At 46.6% G+C, this 9328-nt stretch overlaps 1 long non-coding RNA gene across 1 annotated transcript in view; it reads left to right on the forward strand.

Moving 5' to 3' along the window:
* Nucleotides 1-1213, forward strand: part of LOC310682265 — a 93213-nt gene extending 92000 nt beyond the window's left edge. The window contains exon 2 of the long non-coding RNA XR_014513827.1: nt 797-1213. This is a non-coding gene — a long non-coding RNA (uncharacterized lncRNA). The remainder of the gene's footprint in view (nt 1-796) is intronic.
* The last annotated feature ends 8115 nt before the right edge of the window (nt 1214-9328 follow it).

The following is a 9328-nucleotide window of genomic DNA, read 5'->3' on the forward strand; positions in this document are numbered from 1 at the left end:
TCAGTCGGTACAGCATGAGACTCTTAATACTCAGGGTCGTGGGTTCGAGCCCTACGCTGGGCAAAAAGGTTCCTGTGTTGCAGGGGGTTGGACTAGATGACCCTCAGGAGCCCAACCAACTAGAATTCTGTGGTTCTAACATGCATAGGGAATTTTTCAAATGCTTGGTGTTTTACTGTGCTTGATGTTGTTCATTTGTTGGAAGCCTCCCAGAGTGGCTGGGGGCAAGCCAGCCAGATGGGCGGCATATAAGTAATAATAATAATAATTACTGTACTTTCTTCTACGCTGTCTAGCAACTGTCTACACAGACTAGCAACATCTCTCCAGAACTTAAAGTGGGACTTGGGAGATGCCGGGATTTGAACCTGGGACCTTCTGCATGCAAAGCAGTCCATTAAACATTAAAAGCTTCCCTAAACAGGGCTGCCTTCAGATGTCTTCTAAAAGTCTGGTAGTTGTTTTTCTCTTTGACATCTGATGGGAGGGCGTTCCACAGGGTGGGTGCCACTACCAAGAAGGCCCTCTGCCTGGTTCCCTGTAACCTGGCTTCTCACAGTGAGGGAACCGCCAGAAGGCCCTCAGCACTGGACCTCAGTGTCTGGGCAGGAATCTCTGCAGGTCTGCCAATTACCCAGACCTGCACTGAGGCCGAGATCTCTCACCAAAGTGGTCAGCCTTTATCTGAAGTGTACCACTGTGGTCTAAACCACTGAGCCTCTTGGGCTTGCCGATCGGAATGTCAGTGGTTTGAATCCCCATGATGGGGTGAGCGCTGTCCGTTGCTCAGTCCCAGCTCCTGCCAACCTAGCAGTTCAAAAGCACGCCAGTGCAAGCAGATAAATAGGTACCGCTCCGGCGGGAGGGTAAACGGCATTTCCATGCACTCTGGTTTCTGTCATGCTGTCCCATTGCGCCAGAAGCGGTTTAGTCCTGCTGGCTACATGACCCAGAAAGCTGTCTGTGGACAAACGCTGGCTCCCTCGGCTTGAAAGTGAGAGGAGTGCTGCAACCCCTTAGTTGCCTTTGGCTGGACTTAACCATCCAGGGGTCCTTTACCTTTTTTGTACCACTTCAAATGGCAAGCTCAGACTCACTCTTCAGGTGAGCTGTTTGACAGTGGAATGGACTATTTTGTAAGGTGGTGGGACTCTCCATCTTCCTTGCAGGACGTAGGACTATATGAGCCTTGGGATACTTTCAGTGTTTTGTTTTGTTTTTTAAATTATGATAAGTTGTGTGTCCTTGTTTCTCAGTCGGATCCTGTTGTATGTTTTGTGGTATTTTATGCACTGTGACTTGGCATTATTTTTATTTATAGTTTACTATAATTATTTACTGTAATTGATGGGTGTAAACTGTTTAATTATTATTTACTGATCTCTAATGTTTCTGTTTGCTATTAGATTCTAATGGATTATTAAATATTGCTTTAATTTGATACAAGTTGTTTATTTTAGAGTTATTGTGACTTTTTTTTGTGGTGGATCAGGTGGTTGTTATTAACGTGTTGGAAGCCGCCCAGAGTGGCTGGGACAACCCAGCCAGATGGGTGGGGTATAAATATTAAAATTATTACTATTATTATATCCTTTCCAACTCTGCAATTCAGGATGATGCCCCATCTATGCACATAGGAAGCTAGATGCCAAGCAAAAGGTTTCTCTGACCTGCTTGGGTGGGGGTTTCTCTCTTTGTCTGGAGCCTTCAGTTACCTGTCACCTGCAAACTCCGTGAGAACTAGGTCCTTAGGGGCTGCCAGCAACTCACAGCCAACAGTCATACGCCTCTTTTATCTATGGGTTGGCAGGTGCAGGTGGGTGAACCTAATAATTGTCAGCCTGGATTTGGCCCCAAGGCCCACAGGCAGCCCCAGCTATCTGGGGCACGCAGATAGCAGATAGCTGAGTGAGGTACTCGGTCACAGACACAGCCAGGAGCAATTTCAGTGCTTAGGGGGTGGGGAAATCCCGTTAAGGGGGCTCAATGCCACTGGGTTCAACACGTAAGCTGCACAATCTGCTCCGCTGATAGAAGAGGTAGGCAGAGGCTGTCAGAGCTTTGCCATCGTTTTACGATCGCTGTTTGTCACCGCGCTGAGTGCTTTGTCTTGTTTGACCTCACAGCAACCCAGTGAGTAATCTGCAACTCCTATTAATATTTTTATAGCGCTAACCATGTGCTTGGATGGGAAGCGAAGGCACACAGAGCTGCATGTGACACCTTTCTCTGATAGGCAGCCTTTCCCCTCCCCAGCCCCCCAGATGGAAACATGCCAGGCAAGATCCAAGGTCTCAACAAGCCTAGAGCTGGCGATCTGCAGGAGGATGTTGGTCGTCTGTGCCACCAGCCAGGTCTTCCCTAAGGACGATGTAGACTTCCTCAACCTTGCTTTCTTCTTCTGACCCGTCCTTTCAGAACGGTCTGAAGTGGACTTGCCTCTTAACTCCCAACTGCAGTGTGAGACCATTTATAATTTTTTGCCATATACACCTCTAACTCTCGTCTCTCAACACACGCACACATGCACACATAAAAATTGATTGGTGCCAGATTCGGGACAGACCAAAGGATGCCCTATGTCCAGAAGAGCTCTTTTTGAAGGAAGTGCTAGAGCTCAGTGGAAGCGCACTTGCTTTATGCGTAAAGGTCTCAGGTTCGATTTTAGCACCCCCCCAGGTAAGGCTGGGAATACTTATGAAACCCTGGACGGCCATGAGTGCAAACAACACTGAGCTGGTGTCAGGAGCGAGCCGGCAGTAAATCACACTGTTCAAAGTTGGAGTTAACTCTTCATTAGCAAGAACTGAATCTGCACAGTGTCAGGTCTAATGAGCACACCAACTCATATCCAGTAGGTCTTGCTCCACAGATTAGTTGCTGAGACTTAAATTCCCCGCTTCCCTATAGCCGTCTAAGTACCCTCCTCTCAAGGGTTTCCCCCATTGCGTCTGTTTGAAGCTAACTTCTCCGCCCTTTTCATGCCTCTTCTGGTTCTGCAAGACCTGGGAGGAGGGGAGTTTGTCACAGCAGCAGGAGGAGGAGACACCTGACTCTTCACCAGCCTGACTAATCTCAGCCTCTTGGGCTCCCTTCGCTTCAGCTTCTGCTTCTGGACCTCTCTCTGCCACAGACTCTCCCAGCTCACTAAGCCCTGTTATCTCTTCAGCTTCTGACACCTCCTCCCCGCAGTCTTCTCCCTCTGACCACTCATTGTCATCCCACCCAAAATCCCCGGGCTCTGAGCCTTCTTCCCTTGGGGGCTCCCCAGCTGGTTCCTGTTTGTTGTGGGGGAGGAAGGGAAAATGAGATTGTTAGCCGCTTTGAGACTCCTTAGGGTAGCGATAAAAAGGTAAAGGGACCCCTGACCATTAGGTCCAGTCATGACCGACTCTGGGGTTGTGGCTCTCATCTCACTTTATTGGCCGAGGGAGCCGGTGCACAGCTTCCAGGTCATGTGGCGAGCATGACTAAGCCGCTTCTGGCGAACTAGAGCAGAGCACGGAAACACCGTTTACCTTCCCGCAGGAGCAGTACCTATTTATCTACTTGCACTTTGATGTGCTTTTGAACTGCTAGGTTGGCAGGAACAGCAACAGAGCAACGGGAGCTCACCCCGTCGTGGGGATTCGATCCGCCGACCTTCTGATCGGCAAGTCCTAGGCTCTGTGGTTTAACCCACAGTGCCACCCGCGTCCCTAGTGTAGTGATAAAGCAGGATATCAAATCCAAACTCCTCCTCCTCCTCCTCTTCTCCTTCTTCCCCCCACCATTCCTCTGCATCCGCAACAGCCCACTACAGCCAGATGGACCAAGGGTCTGACTCTGTATAAGGCAAGCTGTGTTCCTATGTTTCCCAAGTTGTTCAGGACCTCTCCTCAGTTGATGCCCAACAACTTAAGCCACCCAAAACAGTTGAAAGTCATCTTATAGCACAGGGGTCAGCAAACATTTTCAGCAGGGGGCCGGGTCCACTGTCCCTCAGACCTTGTGGGAAGCCAGACCATATTTTGGAGAGAGAAAATGAACGAATTCCTATGCCCCACAAATAACCCAGAGATGCAGTTTAAAACGGACACATTCTACTCATGTAAAAACACGCTGATTCCCGGACCGTCCGCAGGCCGGATTTAGAAGGCGATTGGGCCTTAGTTTGACTACCCATGTTCTAGCACAATAAAAAAAGGAGTAGCAAACACAACATCTGATGTGAGCAAGCAACCACAAATATGGGGACAGACTCACATGTAGCGTCCTGATGACATGCACCGTGCATGGGTGGAGAAGAGAATAATGTGAGAGTTTTCTCCTGTTAATGTGAGATTTTCCCCTGGGTTCCAGCCATATGCTTTACCGAAAAAATCCAGTTCCTCCCCACACCTTTTCTTCCTCTCCTATTCTTCCGTGGCTGTCACGGCCCTTTCGTTTCACAAACTTCTCTGGAAGTGGGTGGAAGTTACTACGGAACGGAACAACTGCCGAGCAGGGAGCGTTTTTCGTGTCAGCTGCTGGCAGGCTTGTTGAGGGTGACAACTTGTCTCACTGCTTGGGTGGTAGCGGAGAAGCCTGACAACAGAATACTACTGCAATGACTCAGCGTGGGAAGAATGCTAAGAAGACCTGTGGCGGGGGAGATAACTGATTCAACAGCACCACTGAAGAGACAGGCCAACGCTTTGCAGAAAGGGCTGCCTAGTTGTTATTTTTCTACTCGACATTGTTTTGGCATTTAGAAAAAGGGGGAAAAACATGAGGCTGAACTTGAGCCAGAATTCATCTGGGCTCAGGCCTCAGAAGCTGCCCAGAGTGGCTGGGGCAACTCAGCCAGATGGCCAGGGTATAAATAATAAATATTATTATTATTATTATTATTATTATTATTATTATTATTATTCTGTTTTCCATGCTAGAGCTCAGCTCCCGAGAACAGGGGAAGTTCTCTAACACGCAGGTGTGCCCTCACTTTGGGATTAAGAGCATGGTGATAAAACAGGCACCGTTGCACATTTCTCCTGAGTTCCTTAAAGAATGCCTGGAAGCGAAACCCACAGAGAAAAGCACAACCCTACTTGCTGTGTGTACAGAACTCGCATGACACTATTGCTAGTGGTGTAGTGAAAATAATAATAATAATAATAATAATAGTAGTAGTAATAATAATAATAATAATACCCTGCCCATCTGGCTGGGTTTCCCCAGCCACTCTGGGCGGCTTCCAACCAAATATTAAAAACAATACAGTGTCAGACATTAAAAACTTCCCTAAACAGGGCCGCCTTCAGTTGTCTTTTAAAAGTAAAATAGTTGTTTATTGCCGTGACACCAATGGCAGCATGTTCCACAGGGCAGGTGCCACTACCGAGAAGGCCCTCTGTCTGGTTCCCTGTAACTTGGCTTCTCGCGGCGAGGGAACCGCCAGAAGGCCCTCGGTGCTGGACCTCAGTGTCTGGGCTGAACGATGGAGGTGGAGACGCTCCTTCAGATATACTGGACCGAGGCTGTTTAGGGCATTAAGGGACAGCACCAACACTTTGAATTGTGCTGGGAACGTACTGGGAGCCAGTGAAGAGGGAACATGGGGAGAACACAGCTCTTGGGACTTTTTCTTTCCAGAGCAGAGGTGATGGAGAACAAGCATAATTGAGACATCTTCCTTGTGATAATGAGGATTTCGTGTTTTACTATTGTTCGCACCAGATTAGAATGGAGGAAGCCGTATTCTACAACCTGTTGTACTAGGATAACCAGCTTCTAAAAGTTCGCGTCAAATTTTTACCTTCTCATTACCACACTTTGCTATTGTGAACCTTTTTGGTTTTTCATTATTATTTTCTAACCTTCTCTTGTGACGAATAGTTGGAACCATAAATACCGACTCTCTGTGCTGTTGTTTTGTTATTTATTCATACCTGACCCATTTGACTAGGTTGCCCAGTACACAAACACACATACAGCTCCCTGCATTTGAACTCTTCCTTGGGAGAGTGGCTACAGATCTGAAGCTCCCGCACGTTCAATAATTACAAGCCCAAAGGCAGGGATAATGCTGGTTGAAGTTCAGCAACATCCGGAGGGTTAAAGGTTCCCTGCACCTGGATGCCAGGAATCGAACCCAGGACTTTCCTGCATACAGCACAGGGCACCTACCAATGATCTACAGTCACTGTTTTTCCAAGTCATCCTAGTGCATCTCTGGGCGGCATCACCCATGCCTTATTACTCGCTAGTAGGAATTACGTGATGTCTACTTGCAACATGGGGTGGTAGCTTAGTTTGCAAGATAGCTACATTGACAACATGTGTTGATTTCAAGGAACAGACAAATCTGGGGTTTGGGACCACCTCTCTGCCACTGACAGCCATACAGATCCAAGGCAGATGGAACTAACCACAAGGTAAGATACCAAACAATATGTACAGGTCTTTTTTTCCAGCTGAAACACATCAGAACTCAATTCTGGCACCTCTGAGCTGGACGCCATTGCCTTTCCAAGAGAACGAGGGAGGCATTCATGGCACCTCTTTTTCTAGAAAAATAGCACTGCATCTATATATTTCCTAAATAGCAAAAGGGTGTGGCCCTTAGCAGCTTTAATTTCCAAGCATTTTGGTGCTTGAGTGAACCTGGAAGACCTTAACACCACACAGGAAACCGAAAAGGGCTTTGTTAACAGAATCCGGTTGTCATTCCACCAGTACAGTGGTACCTCGGAATGCAAACGGGATCCGTTCTGGAGCCCCGTTCGCATACTGAATAGAACGTAAGACACGACAGCACGTCTGCGCATGCCGCGTTTTGCCACTTCTGCGCCTGACGTCATTTTGAGCGTCTGCGCATATGCGAGCGGCGAAACCCGGAAGTAACACGCCCCGTTACTTCCAGGTTGCCGCGGAGCGCAACCCGAAAGTGATCAACCTTGAAGCACATTCAACCCGAGGTATGACTGTACAACTCCCGTGTAAGCCAAGCACATGCTTACTTAGGAAAGTGAGGTGGAGTCGCACCACAAGGCCCCCTGTCCTCAATTTCTCTTTCTCCCTAAACGTTCAATGCAACAATAATGGATGAATCCAGTGATAGGAAGTAGCCGCGATCCCCTGTGGGCATGTGACTGCTCCCATGCTTAACAAAGGGAGACACCTCTGTTCTTGAAGCTTCAGGGCATCATTAGTCCTAGCGAAAGAGACAGGGGTTTGTGCCAGGAGTGCGAAGGACCTCAGCCAACATCTTATGAACACTCATCTCCTGACTTCGCTCCTTTCCAATCTACGCAGCATGAAAGCATCCTTTGTTGTTGTTATTATGGGATATTTGCAAATCAGAGAGACGAGCTTTGAAACCCCATTCAATATCCCTCCCCCCTCTTCACATGCCCCAGAAGTTGATTACACAAGTGAAAACACTCGAGTCAGTGTCTTTTCATTTCCCGTTTTTCCTTTTGGCCCGGAAAAATAAGTCTTCATATTTGTCTTTCGTTACCCAAAGGTCTCCAAGCGATTTATAACACATTTAAAATATAAATACATTATACCATAAAAACAGAAAGAAGCCACCCCACGTAACAGCCGCAGGAAAATTCGGCGGCACGCTAGTTAATAAAAGAGCATCACCTTAGCCCAGCCTTTCCAGAACCGGGTTGCCAAATGTTGGACTACAACTTCCATCATCCTTAGCTAGCAGGCCAAGCGGCCATGGATGATGGGAGTTGTAGTCCAACAGTATCTGGAGACCTAAAGCTGAGAAAGGCTGCCTTAGCCTATCAAAATCTGGGGGTGGGGGTGTGGAATGTACATCTTTACCTGGTTGCCAAAAAAGATATCAATGAAGGCACCAGGCAGACCTCGTTGGGGAGAGCATTCCGCAGATGGGGAGCCAGAACTAAAAAGGCCCTCTCCTTTCACTTGATTAATTATTAATTTTTTTTGCAGGTTCAAATTGCCAAAACAGAAACAATTGCCCTCTAACTAGGCTTGTGGGCTGAAGGTACAATATAAGGCTTTGAAAGCTCAAGTCACTTGCCGTCAGGAAAGATGCTTCTGCATCCAGTTGAAAGAGAACATGCAGAGTGCCTGCAGTTAAGGATATAAAATTCATTACCGATGGCATGGCTTTCATTTCCTCTTTTATTTTGGAAGTATGACCTTCTCAAAGCTGCCATTGCACAGTTCGAAGTTACAATCAGCCCTTCTTGCTTATGCACGTGGCTATCTTATCAGGGATAATTCGGTGGCATGTGTGCTTGATGCCAAGCAAAAAAACAGGAAAGGTTGTATTGTACTGTCAGGCATGGGAGTCTTCCAATGACCCTTTCAGATGGCTTGGAATGATGCCCATTTCAGGACTGCTCCTGCACTGTTTTTATTCAGTATTTATACAACACCATGTTGTGTGAGGAGCTTAGGATTGCAACCAGCATTAGCCATACTCGGAGGAGGCCCATTGAAAACAATGGACATTAACTTAGGTCCATTAATTTCAATGGGTCTCCTCTAAGGACAAATTTTCTGGTGTCATTGTGCATTCATGATTTGTGCTCATGAGGTTACTGGGGTGGTTATACACAATCCTGCTTTTCCAGTTTGTGCCTGCAAATGTTTTGGGGTGGACATAGTGCTTCCTCACCCTGTATGCCTTGTATCTTAAGAATGTAGCACATAAAACAAATCTGCTGGAAGACACAAGATTAACCAACTATTGAAGAATGGCAGATGAAGATGCTGGATTATATGGAACTTGCCGAACTGACCGGGAGACTCCGAGACCAGAGAGAAGAGACGATGGAAGAAGACTGGAAGAACTTTAAGGAATATTTGAAAAAAATATGTTAAGATTTAAATCTTAGAATAGCTTTGGAAGTGGATCTAGGATGTAGGGTTAGAAGTAGAAAATAGTGTATTTTAAAATAGTATTATTTGTAAGTGATAAAATGAGAAGTTATTTTAAGTGTGATTTAAAAAAAAAGATGGTTAGAAACTATGATATATGGAAACTGCTAAAGATGAAGTGAAATGAAAATCAGATAGGTGGGACTTGGGGAAGCCCACTTAACAATGTTTAGAAAAAATAAGGATATGGCAAGAATTTGTTTGTATTGTTTGTTTTTCTGTTTGTGTTCTTTATTTGTGTTACAAAATGAATACAAAAATTGGGGGGGGGGGGACAAATGTGCTGGATGAGGCCAGTGAATCGTATAGTCCAGCATCACGGTGGTCGACCAGATGTCCGTGGAGAGCCTGCAAGCTGGACATGAAGGCAACAGCACGCTGCTCACCTGCAGATTCCAGTAGCAGTGAAGGCAGAACATAGCCATGAATTTGTCCCTAAGAA

The sequence above is a fragment of the Podarcis tiliguerta genome (genome assembly GCF_965153285.1).
Source record: "Podarcis tiliguerta genome assembly, chromosome: 7".
Taxonomy (NCBI): domain Eukaryota; kingdom Metazoa; phylum Chordata; class Lepidosauria; order Squamata; family Lacertidae; genus Podarcis; species Podarcis tiliguerta.